Source organism: Cryptomeria japonica, chromosome 5 (genome assembly GCF_030272615.1).
Source record: "Cryptomeria japonica chromosome 5, Sugi_1.0, whole genome shotgun sequence".
In the NCBI taxonomy this organism is placed as follows: domain Eukaryota; kingdom Viridiplantae; phylum Streptophyta; class Pinopsida; order Cupressales; family Cupressaceae; genus Cryptomeria; species Cryptomeria japonica.
The window spans coordinates 342436135-342448099 of NC_081409.1; the positions used below are offsets into that span (position 1 = coordinate 342436135).

The 11965-nt window shown below is 38.9% G+C and overlaps 1 pseudogene; it reads left to right on the forward strand.

The window, feature by feature from the left end:
- Positions 1-10708: 10708 nt before the first annotated feature.
- LOC131035324 (E3 ubiquitin-protein ligase COP1-like) lies at positions 10709-11471 on the forward strand (annotated as a pseudogene).
- The last annotated feature ends 494 nt before the right edge of the window (positions 11472-11965 follow it).

Below are 11965 nucleotides of genomic sequence, written 5' to 3' on the forward strand. Positions count from 1 at the left end.
AGTGAGCTCTAGGTAGCTGGCCTTTCTGCATGTGCAGACTCCATATTGTACACACATACTATCTACAATAGTATCATTTGATTATGGGTAAGGCTTCCCACTGTGGTTTTTCCCCTTACAGGGTTTCCACATACAAACATTTGTGTTATGTGTTGTGGATGTTATTGTCTTTCTATTTCATATATTAATCTTTACCAATATTGCAATTAACTATTAAAAACTGTCAACCGACATAAAGTTTGGTTTACCGGTGTTAAGAATTAAGTTTTGGTTAAGTTAATTTTGGTTTGAATTTATTGGACAACTGATTCACCCCTCCCTCTCAGTTGTCTCCAGGACCTACCATGTTGTTGTTGAAGAATAATACCATTTGAAGAAAACACTGGATGAGTCCAAGAAAACAATTTGTGATTTGAAACTCTAGTTGGAAGAGGCCAAGAGGATATGTGAAGTTACATCCTCTGATTTGATAAAGAAAAAGAAGGAGCATCAGAATTTGGAAGAATAAATTGTTAGGCTCAAAAAGGAGCTTGAAAATAGCAACGATGAGTTGAAGATGAGGAGCAAATATGAGGGCAGCACTGAAGCCTTGGACAAAATGTTGAGTAATTAGAAGTACTCAAAAGATACCAGAGGTTTAGGATTTGAAGAGGGACAAAGTTCAAATAGAAAAGACACATCTGGCAAGGAGATACAGTTTACTTCTTCAAGTGAGAGTAAATAATTATAAACCTTTACTGTCAACAAAGCTACCAAGAAGAAGACTTATACCGAAGCTACAAGAAATCTGCCTATGAACCGAAAGGCTCATTCTCTATTAATGAAGAGGGGTTCACTAAATTCAATAGCATGAGAGGAAAACATCTTGATGCAGGAGCATCCCTAGTTCATAGCAATCTTGAATCAACCAAAAATATTTTCCTTTCTATTTTGCTTTTTGTTTGCAATTTTTGCATTTCTTTCTATGTGTCTCCGATTTGGCTCACTGGATCCCGGGGAGTTGGATTCTACTTGAATACTTGATCATCTTCCTTATTCCCAAACCATGGAGCATTTGGATCTTTTTCAGGCAAGTTATCTCTATTGGATTCCATGATAGTTTCCTGTTACTGGTTGACAATTTCGTCTTACCGGTTGCCTGGACCTATTTGTATTGGTAATCTATCGGACCCCTTCTGTATCTTGCGGAACCCTGAGTGTTGATTTTGATGTTTCTTGGCATGTGGCCGATATTTCCCATGATCTACACTTCATCCTTTGTATTTTGTAGAGAAATATATTGGCGAAGGCTGACCTTGTTGGTTTTACATGTTAGGTCTTGTTCTTTAGGTTTTGATCCCTTTTTGGGCCGACCAGATCCCCTTGGATCATATAAATCATTTTAATTAAGCATTAGAATATAATCAAGAAGTTAGACTAAGTGTAGAAGATAGATCTTAAGATTGAAGGTCCTGATTGTGACCTATTATGTACTTTGAGTATGTTTTAGTAGGCCTGTGAGCCGGTTTCTATAACCCAATTGTTACCAGTTGGTTATAATCAGTTTTCATAAAATAAAACAATTTGTTCTACATTGCCTCCATCATATATTTGTGTTTCCATTGTGTTTACTCTTGTTGACCAGTCTAGATTGATCTCTTTGAGGTCCCTCCTGACCGATGACTGCTTCAAGTGGTATCAGAGTGATTTTTTGTTCCGAAGGTTGAGTTGTCCTAAGATTTTTTGTTGATGGGTAGCAGACTGTGGATCTAACCTGCAGCTACAGAGGATTGGTGTAAATGATGGCGCAAAGAGGAATTAGGAATGGTGGAGTGCATGGGAATTTAGACCCTACTGTGATGGAAATGTTGTGAGGTATAGCAACCTGGTTAGAAGTCATGGAGACAGCCCAGAGAAGAGGCCAACACATTGAAGACGTAAGTGAAGATGAAGGAGAAGAAGCCCCAATAGAACAAGTAAACCCACCGACGGTTGATCCAGATGAGGAAAAGTTTTTGAGGGTTTTGAGTAGGGCAAATACTAAACCTCATTTTACCCCACCGGAATATGATGGGAAGTTGGATTCGAATGAATTGATGGATTGGATCTTGAAGATGGAGAAATATTTTGATTTTGAAAACACTACAGAAGAAAGGAAGGCAAAATATGCCTGTACCTATTTGAAAGGTCATGCATCTCTTTGGTGGGAAAATTTGCAGGTTGTTAGATAGAGAAGAGGTAAAGAGAAGATCAAGACATGGGATCGGATAATTGTTAAGTTGAAATCAAAATTTATGCCAGTTGATTATCAATTGAATCTGTTCTCGAAGTTGTGGAATATGAGACAAAAGGAATCTAGTGTGAAGGAATACACCAAAGCATTTTACAAGTTGATTATCAGACTCGAACATGTTGATGATGAAGTTGAACAAGTTGCAAGATATTTGAATGGATTGTGGGTGTCTATACAAGACGAACTTAGTTTGATCAAATTATAGAGTGTTGAAGAGGCTTACCAGTAGGCCCTAAAGGAAGAAGAAAAGCTAAACAAAAGACATGAGCAGAGGCAAAGAGGTAGAGGTGAAAGGTTTACTAGAGGAAGATTTCAAGGAGGTAGAGGACCCTATATAGATCAGAACAATGAAAAGGAAGTGAACAAAGAAGAAAATTCATACCGGAAAGATGATAGAAATTTTTACAGGAGGAGAGAATCGGATGGCTACTAGAATGAGAATTTTGGAAGACAAGACAAGATAACATTTAGAGGAACTTTCTATAAGTGTGGAGGAGGACATCATGCTTTTGAGTGTAAGAAGACAGAGAATACTGGAAGAGCAGCAGTGATGGAAGGGAACCCCACTAGATCAGATAATAAACCAGAAGATGGAGAACTGTTGATGATGAGGAGAGCTTTGTGTCATACCGGGAGAGATGAAGAGCCCTTGCAGAGGAATAATTTGTTCAAGACTAGATGTAAGGTATCCGGTAAGTGTTGTAAAGTTGTTATTGATAGTGGTAGTTTAGATAATATTGTTTTAGAAGAGATGATGAATAAGTTGAATTTGGAGAGATTGAAATACCCTAAGACTCATTAGATAGCATGGATTCAGGATGAACACATGCTGTTAGTAAGTGAGCAATGTTTGGTGAAAATGAAAATTGGGAATTATCATGATGAATTCTTGTGTGATATTAGTCCTATGGATATTTGTCATCTTTTGTTGGGTAGACCTTGGTAGTTTGATAGATAGGTAGTACATGATGGGAGGAAGAATACATACACTATTGTAGCCAATGGGATGAAGCAAACCTTGTTGCCCCTGGAGGAACCTTTGAAGAATGAAGTTTGTATGAATGCTAGAATTTATTTTGTAGATGGAAGGAAATTCCCGGATGGATTGAGACATGAGAATGTGTGCTTTTCCATAATTCCTAGGAAGACTGAGAATCCAGAGCATGAAGAGGAACAAATGGAAGAGATAAAAGATTTGCTGACAGAATATGAAGACATAACTTTAGATAATGTACCTGATGGACTGCCACCTATGAGAAGTATCAATCATTGCATGGACGTGGTTCCCAGAGCTAGTTTGCCTAACAAGTTTGCACACAGAATGACACCGACAGAGAATGAAGAACTAAATAGACAAGTGTAGGAGTTGTTGAAGAAAGGTTTGATGGGGAAAGTATGAGTCCTTGTGTAGTACCAAAAGTATTAGCACCTAAGAAGAATGGAGAGTGGAGAATGTGTACCGATTCCAGAGCAATAAATATGATCATAGTGAGATTCTAGTTTCCTTTGCCTACGATGGATGACATAATGGACTGTTTGAGTGGAGCCATATACTTTACAAAGATAGATTTGAAGAGTGGATATCATCAGATCATGATCAGAGAAGGAGATGAGTAGAAGACAACATTCAAGACAAATGAAGGACTATATGAATGGTTGGTGATGCCTTTTGGGTTAAATAATGCATTGAGTACTTTCATGAGGCTAATGAATGAGGTATTGAATAAATTCTTGGGTAAGTTTTTTATTGTATATTTGGATGACATTCTGATTTTCAGTAAGACAAAAGAGGAGCATTTGTTGCATTTAAGACAATTTTTGCAAAGGTTGAGAGAAGAAAGGTTGATGATAAATATTAAGAAGTGTACTTTCATGAAGGGTGAGTTAGTCTATTTGGGATTTGTGATATTGGAGGATGGTTTGAAGATGGACCCTGAGAAAGTAAAAGCAATTGTTGAGTGGTCTATACCAAAAAGCATTGGAGATGTAAGATAATTTCATGGATTAGCTAGTTTCTACCAGAAGTTCATCAGAAATTTCAGTTCAGTTTGTAACCATATGACTGAGACGATGAGGGGACTGTTAGACACAATGTACCACTGAGAGGGGGGTGAATCAGTGGTTTACAAAATTTTCCCTTTAACTACCCTATGTGTGTATACCGGTTATCATACCTAAGAAAAAGAAGGCTTACCGATTAGAAGGTAGACTATCACAAATACAATCACATATGAAAGGGAAATCACATAACACCAGCATATATGAGGAAAACCCAAGATGGGAAAAACCTCGGTGAGAAATGTTGTTGGAGTCTACTACTCCAATCCAACCTCATAATGAATCTTTGATTACAATTTTTAGGGCACCAACCCCTAATTTAGAGCACCCACCCAAGGAGCACCAACCCCTAATTTAGGGCACCAACCCTTGATTAAGGTCACCAACCCAAGGAGCTACAACCCCTCCACCAAGCTTGAAGTTAATGGTCTATAATGAGTATATTCAATTACAAAAGTAATAGTCTTGTTACAAATAAATTTTGTATCTCTTCTACAAATCCCTCTACCAGATCTTCTATCTAGCTCATTGTCGGTTCTCTGATCACCCTCACAATTCTGCAACCTTATCTCCTACTGCAACTTCACTGGTTCAGTCTCTTCTTCTTCTTTGTCGGTTCTCTCTTTGTTGGTTCCACTCTCTGTCAGTTCTCTCTGCTTCATATCTGCTCTCCACCGGTACTACCCTCTATCAGTTCTTTGCTTGCCTTCTCTATATTCTTCTGCAATTCTTCTCTATCAGTTTTGTCACTACCGGTTTCCTCCTCTGTCAAACTCAAAGGCTAATTGCCAGTTCTCTCTCTATTGTCAGTTGAACACTTCAACCATGTTCTTCCTCACACTCGGTCTATTACTCTTCTTCTTGGTGATCAGTTGACTAATTTCACTTCTTTAGCAGCAATAAACTCTCATTTAGCGACAACCCTCATCGATTTTGGCTTGTATATTTATAAACTGGTTTTCTCGCCAAAAACCAATTCAAACTTCGGGCGGTTAGGGTTTCATCATCAGCATCAAGGAAAACCAAATCCAATCAAATATCATCTGATCTGATCACCTTGATTGATGAACTATAACTCATCAATCAATCCCACCATTGTCGTGCCTTCCAGAACATGCCTTCTATATTTAGCAATCTTCTTTTTAACCTGTTAGTCGGTTTCTTGGTCAATCACCAAGACTAGCTTCACGGTTTCCTTCACCTGCCTCGATCTGCTCAAACAGTCTATTCTAGATCTCTGTTGTCCATTTTACCTCGAGTCGCAAACCTCTACTATGCACCCCATGAATTTCATAGTCAACATAAATTTTGACTTGTCGCCACCTATCTCATCGAAACATCACACTGAATTATGCATGCTTGCCACTTCACCTCCATGTGGACCCTATGTTGGCATCCTCCTTCGCTAGGTCATCCGTGTCGGTCACCGACCAACACACAATACCAGATTCATCTACCAATTCACAACCCTGCCTGTTATACCCTAATGGGTTTGTCATCACCTTGCACTTAGCATCTCTTCCAGTGGAACACTCGGCCGGTCAAAACTCTTGCTAACCTACCTTATGTACATCTTCATTAGATGAGGAGTCTATCACTTAGCCCCTTTTCTCTCTTACCAGTTCACCTGCTTACCGGTAGGCACCCTTGATGACACCATGTCATCAACCTTCAACTATTTCCATCTTACGCATCTTCATGTCGGTTTCACTCTCTATCTGCATCTTCTCAGCCTTGCCTTCTTCATCATTAGCCCAGACCATATCTCAATCAATTTGTCAAGATGACTAACCCATCACTTCTTTACTCTTCATCTGTCCTAATGGCACAACATGCCAACTCTTTCTGGTCCGGTACACATCTTTGATTTCATGCACCTGAGGCATCTTTGTGATTCACCAGTAGATCCAGTGTGAGCCTTCAAACACTTGCCTTTAAAACTTCTATCTTATCTCACAGAACTATGATGCACACTTTGCATAATAGGAGATAAGCTCCACTTACTGATGGGAGTGTATCCTTCTCATCTACATCCTGCAATGCACCAATGTGGCTTCCCTTTTTGAGTAGCATATCTTCAAATAGGCACATGTGATCCGATTGGGCACACTCATTGTCAGTCTTCTCTTCAATTGGTGACTACATCTTTATCTAGTGGGAGTCCTGTTGTTTTACATCCACACAGCATACCGGTGACCTGTACATCCTTCACCTCCTGTGTTGATGTGATTTAGATAACAGTCTTCATCATAATCAACTGACCAACATATTTCTCTCTTGCAAATGTCTTCATTTACTAGTTGTTCTATCATACCGGTACCTGTCCATTCTTCAACACAAGTCAACCACTAACTTGTGTGCTAGTGACTCCAATGATAATTGTACTGAATGACATTCTCTCTCTTACCAGTAACCTGCATCATTAGGAGACATCAAATACATCACATCCACATGCATCTCTTATACCATTAGCCATCCTATACCGGTTGACATCAATGAAAACACAATACCAATAGGGAGATCAGAAGGAATCAAAGTGGACCACTAGAGCAAACAAAAGTTTTGAACTATTGAAGCAAAAAGTGACTGAGCAACCTGTGTTAACTCTACCGGATTTCAATAAAGTACTTCAAGTGGATTGTGATGCAAGTGGAACAGCAATAGGAGCAATCTTGAGTGAGAAAGGGAGAGAAGTATCTTATTTCAGTGAGAAATTGAATGATGCCCGGACGAGATATTCAGTGTATGTTCAAGAGTTTTATGCCATAGTTCAAGCCTTGAAGAATTGGAGACATTACCTGTTGCCTAAGGAGTTTATGTTGTGTACAAATCATCAAGCTTTATAGTATTTGAATAGTCAGAGTAAGTTGAATCAGAGACATGTGAGATGGGTAGAATTTTTGTAGAGTTACACCTTTATGTTGAAGCATAGAAGTGGTAAATCTAAAAAAGTTGTTGATGCATTGAGTAGGAGAAGGAATTTGCTGACAGAGATGAGAGTGACAGTATTACTATTTGAGGAATTGAAGACTTTGTATGATGATGACCAGGAATTTGCAGAACCTTGGAGAGCATGTAGAGAACCGGTTATGGTAGATAGAAGCAAGTGGTTGGATTACTTCATTCAAGATGGGATGTTATTCAGAGGAGTTCAGTTGTGCATACCTAAGAGTCCTATGAGGGAGAATCTGATAAAAGAGAAACATAGTGGAGGATTAGCTGGACATTTTAGTATTGACAAAAGAATAGCATTGGTGAGTGAGTAGTACTTTTGGCCCCAGAATCATAAGGATGTTAAGAAATATGTGCAAAGTTGTAGAGTTTGTCAAGTTGCAAAGGGTAGTAGTCAGAATGTGGGATTGTATAAACCTTTGACAATACCGGTAAGACCTTGGGAGGATATAAGCATAGATTTCATACTTGGATTGCCTAAAACATCAAGAGGAAATGAATCTATATTTGTGGTAGTGGATAGATTCTTGAAGATGGCTAATTTCATACCTTGTAAGAAGACATCAGATGCATTACTTGTTGCAGACCTATATTTCAAGGAAGTAGTGAGATTGCATGGGTTATCTAAGAGCATAGTTTCAAATAGAGACACCAAGTTTGTTGGATATTTTTGGAGAAAACTTTGGAAGAAGATGAAGATAAATTTGAAGTTCAGTTCTACTATTCATCCACATACTGATGAATAGATAGAAGTAGTTAACCAGAGCTTGGGAAATTTGTTGAGATGTTTAGTTGGAGATAAAACCGGAAGTTGAGATTTGATCCTTGCACAAGAAGAGTTTGCCTACAACAATTCAGTAAACTGGAGTACGGGAAGAACACCTTTTAAGATTGTTATAGGAGTGCATCCTAGAGGTATATCATAATTAAGAGATATTAGCAACGAAGACCGGAGAAGTTCAGAAGTAGAAGACTTTGCAGATCACATGGCAACCTTGCATTATCAGGTTAAGCAACATTTGGAGGACATTAACATCAAGTATAAGGCAAAGGAAGATGAGAAGAGTAGACATAAGGAATTTGAAGTTGGCGATGAAGTGATCGTATATCTGAGAAAAGAAAGATTCATGGTTGGAACTTATAACAAATTGTAGATGAAATAGTTTAGACCTTGCAGGATTTTGAGGAAGTTCAGTTCTGGAAATGCATATGAAATGGAGTTACTGGATAGTCTGAGTATTTCACCTATGTTTAACATTGTAGATCTTCATGAGTATCATGAACTAGAATTCATTGAGGACAGTATTGCAGACTTGGAGAAACAGTTGTCTCGGAAGGATCAAGATCAGATTGAAGACATTTTGGATAGTAGGATTGGGCAAAGTACCCAAAGAAGTTAGCATAAGGAGTACCTTGTGAAGTGGAAGGATAGACTAGTTGAAGATTTATCTTGGATTTATCAGGCAAAGGTAGACCGTATTGGTTTTCCTCTGACCCCAGGAAAGTGAGAGACTCACTTTTTTCAATAACCCCAGATGTCTGATGCAGGAGCACCCTCGGTTCATAGTGTTAGGAATCACAAAGATTTGAGTCAAGTTTAGAGGCCCATTTCAAAATTTTGCTTTGCATTTCCAAATGATCATAAAATGAGTCAGTTTGAATGGCCTAGTTAGAAAGGGGGTAGAATGGAGCCAGTTGATTTTCAAAGGGTAAGGCTTGGGAAATGTGTCCTACCCCTTTCATTTGGCCTATGCAGTGATGTGCAACTTTCAGATTTCAGTTTGGATCATTTTACTAGGTACCCATTTCGAGGGGTGAGCTGAAAGTGCATTTTAGGCACAAATGCAGATTTTACCAAGTAGCCTACTTTAGGTGTTTATATCTTTTACCCTATTAATCGTCATGAAGAATTAAAAATTGGATTCAATTCTATGCATAAATGTGAGTTAGAGTGTAAAATTTCAAGTCTCTAGCAATCTATTTGCTCAGTTTACCAAGCTCAATCTGTTTGCAGTTTGCATGTTTTGACAAGTCCTTGTTTCAGCTACTAGTCGAAGCCCTATTTTGCATAAGTGTAAAAGTTGCCTTAGTAAATGGTATGTCAGAATGTTTATTTTGGGCTATTTTTGGTATAAATGATAAGCTATGTTTCAAATTTCAAGCTCCTGTCAATCCATTTGATCGGTTTTCAAAAGGGTTTCTTAGGCCATCTGTTTTGGTGATCCGTACTTTCATTGTCGTATTAGTTAAAGTAGCTGTTTTCATGAGCACACCATTTGCACCCAGTCAGTATTTTGATCAAACTGAGCATTCTAAGATTTAATATGTACTTCAAGGTACCTATGTCTCAGATTTGAGGGTCTACAGAGGTCGTTTGATATTTTTAAGAAAGGCATCATGTGTTGCCTGAACATTGACTTCATCAGGTCCACAGTGTCGACAAAGCCAGTTGGTCATTTTCGACAATAAATATCTCTTCGCTCGGGATTATTCTTGAGAAACTATTTGGTAGATTTCATGCTTGTATATCAGAGTACATGCCTGTCAGATGGCGAGGTCCAGAAGGTGTTTTGACCGGTTTGAAAATTACGTCTTCACGATTAAATGCGAAAATGTGGCATAAGTGCCTGAAAGTTGTAAAACTCAGTTTGATGATCCGAAAATGGTGCTGATCGATTCCAGAGGTAATTTTAATGTTCCTGAGATATTCCAGAGGTCAGTTGCATGAAAACGAAATTTTTTTTAGTCGGACCCACTTTGGGGCCCAACCTGGCTCATGCTCGTGCATTGATTTTATTGGCGACTTGATTCACTAAAAGAATATATTTAAATGTGGATTGTAATCACGAGATATGTCACAAGAGTTGAAAAGACTGTAGACCTTCAGGGAATTTCAGATTGGCGATTTTAATGCCAAATCCTCCTTCAGCGACAGAGAAGAGATTTTTTTAAAAAAATGCAAATGTATTTGGGAGATGGTGTGGAATGGAGAGAGGATTGATCATTCAGAAAGTATAATTGGCATGTGAAATGCCAACTAACATCTTCTAGTGCATTAATCATGGCTGGAGAAGGGCGATATAAACTTCAAGCAAATCTTTTGGCAAGTTTCAAGCCAAAATTCATTATCTTGCTATCATCCCCCTCTACGTGGTTTTGAGCGGTTTAGAGGAACAACAACAAAGTGTAAAGGAAATGTAGATTTGGAAAATGAATGCTAGTCCAACCCCCCCCACGTTTTTCCTCAAACTTCAAGCTGGACGTGGTGTTTGTCGGAGCTTGCAAAGCTAATGTTGGACGTGGTGTGTTTGAAGGGACTGCAGAAGAGTCAAAGCAAATACAAACAAACTGCTAGTGTTTCTAGGTGTATTAAAGTATTTGAGTTTGCTACAGTTGTAAATGAGCCTACAAATGTGCATTGTCCTATTGTTGAGATGTCCTCCCGATCAAGGTTGAGTTGCTTGAGTTGGAACAAGTACATCAAGAGTCATATTGCAAGCAGTGATCATGAAGGCATTGTTACTGTCTGGGATGTGAATACACGCCAAAGTATTATGGAGTATGAGGAGCATGAAAAATGGGCATGGAGTGTAGATTTTTCATGCACAGATCCTACAATGCTTGTCTCAGGCAGCGATGATTGCAAGGTTAAGGTATGGTGCACAAGGCAAGATGCAAGTGTTCTCACCATAGACGTGAAAGCAAATATTTGTTGTGTGCAGTGTAATCCAGGCTCAAGAAATTATATTGTGGTTGGTTCAGTAGATCGTAACATTCATTATTATGACTTAAGAAGGATCAGTGAACCATTATATGTATTTAGAGGTCATAGGAAAGCAGTTTCTATATCAAATTCATATCAACAAAGGAACTAGCTTCTGCATCAATAGACAGTACATTGCGATTGTGGGATGTGAAGGAAAATTGCCATGTGCGTACATTCAAGGGACATACTAATGAGAAGAATTTCATTGATCTTACAATCAAAAGTGAATACATAGCTTGTGATAGTGAAATGAACGAGGTGTTTGTATACCATAAAGCTATTTCAAAGGTTGTTGCTTGTTACAATTTTGAGGGTCTGGATCTGGATAACAGTGATCAGAAAGCATCACATTTTATAAGTGTCGTTACTTGGAAGAGTAGGAGCCCTACAATGTCGGCTGCAAATGACCAAAGGCGCCTTTAAAACATTCTGCAGAAATGTCAAAAATGCAGTTCCAAGCTGAAATGCATTATCCCACATTGGCTGGGGAATGAACATTTTTGATATTTATAAGCAAAGGCACACTCATTCAAAGTGTCAAAGCCTTAAGGTCTTTTGACGTAGGGTGCTGATGGGTGCCCAAGCGGACCCCACGCGCATGGGTGTGCTTCCCGAGGTGACCAAGGAGGTCAACAAGTGGCTATCAGGTGGACCCCACGCAAGCACAGATCTCGAGGCAGGTGAATTTTGCAAACAAAGGGCAGATTAACCAGTGAGCAGGTTCCAAGTAGATCAATGGTCAGCACAATTTCACGAAGGGAAGATGCTCAAAGAATACCCTTTGTGAAATGGCGAAAAGCATCTGTGAAAACGAAGGGGTTAAAGAGCATGCAAGTTTGATGAAGACCGACGGCGCGCGTGATTTCGCAAGCCAAAGATGCATGCCGGTTAGCCATTGTGAAATGGTGAAAGACAGG